Here is a 748-nt window from a genome sequence, read left to right as displayed (position 1 = left end):
TAAAATATAATGAATTAGCAGAAATACCTTCACTTATGATTTTTTTCTTCTTCGGAATTAGTGATTATTCCTTTTTAAAATATAATGAATTAGCAGAAATACCTTTACTTATGATTTTTTTCTTCTTCAAATATTAGCGAAGATAACTCAGTTTTGAGTGTCAAACTGAAAATCTAAAGGTCACGTGTTCGATCCATGTTCACCGCACCTGATTCACGTCACATAACTTGACTCCTGACTATTCACGTCACATTTTAATGTTAGCTTGGATAGTTGAATTGGGAGTGGGAGTGGATTCCTAATTCTTTATTTGACTATAAATGCTCCATAAGACATTTAGTAAAATGACTCATTTTATTGCATGGAACAATAAAATTGATGTTCCCGTAGAATTGTCAATACATTCTACTTTCAATGTTGCTAAATTGAGTCCTTTTGATGTAGGTGATGATTTTTCTGATTCGAGGACGAATCCTGAAGAGGGAGATGTTGATAAGAATCACTGTGTACATTCTACTTTCAATGTTCCTGTAACAACAGAAGAAATAAAATAAAATAGTAATAATAATAATAATAATAAATAAATAAATAAATAAATAATAAAAATATATATATATAAAAAAAACATTTGCTAACCGATCCCTACTCCTTCTTTCAATCTCTCACCACTCCTTCCCTAAAAATAAATCTGGCAATTAATCAGGAATTCTTTTCTGTAAAGATTTACCCAGAATTTCTTTGTTACTAC

The sequence above is a fragment of the Cucurbita moschata genome, unplaced genomic scaffold (assembly GCF_002738365.1).
Source record: "Cucurbita moschata cultivar Rifu unplaced genomic scaffold, Cmos_1.0 Cmo_Scf00165, whole genome shotgun sequence".
NCBI lineage: Eukaryota > Viridiplantae > Streptophyta > Magnoliopsida > Cucurbitales > Cucurbitaceae > Cucurbita > Cucurbita moschata.
Note: the sequence above shows the minus strand (reverse complement) of the source record.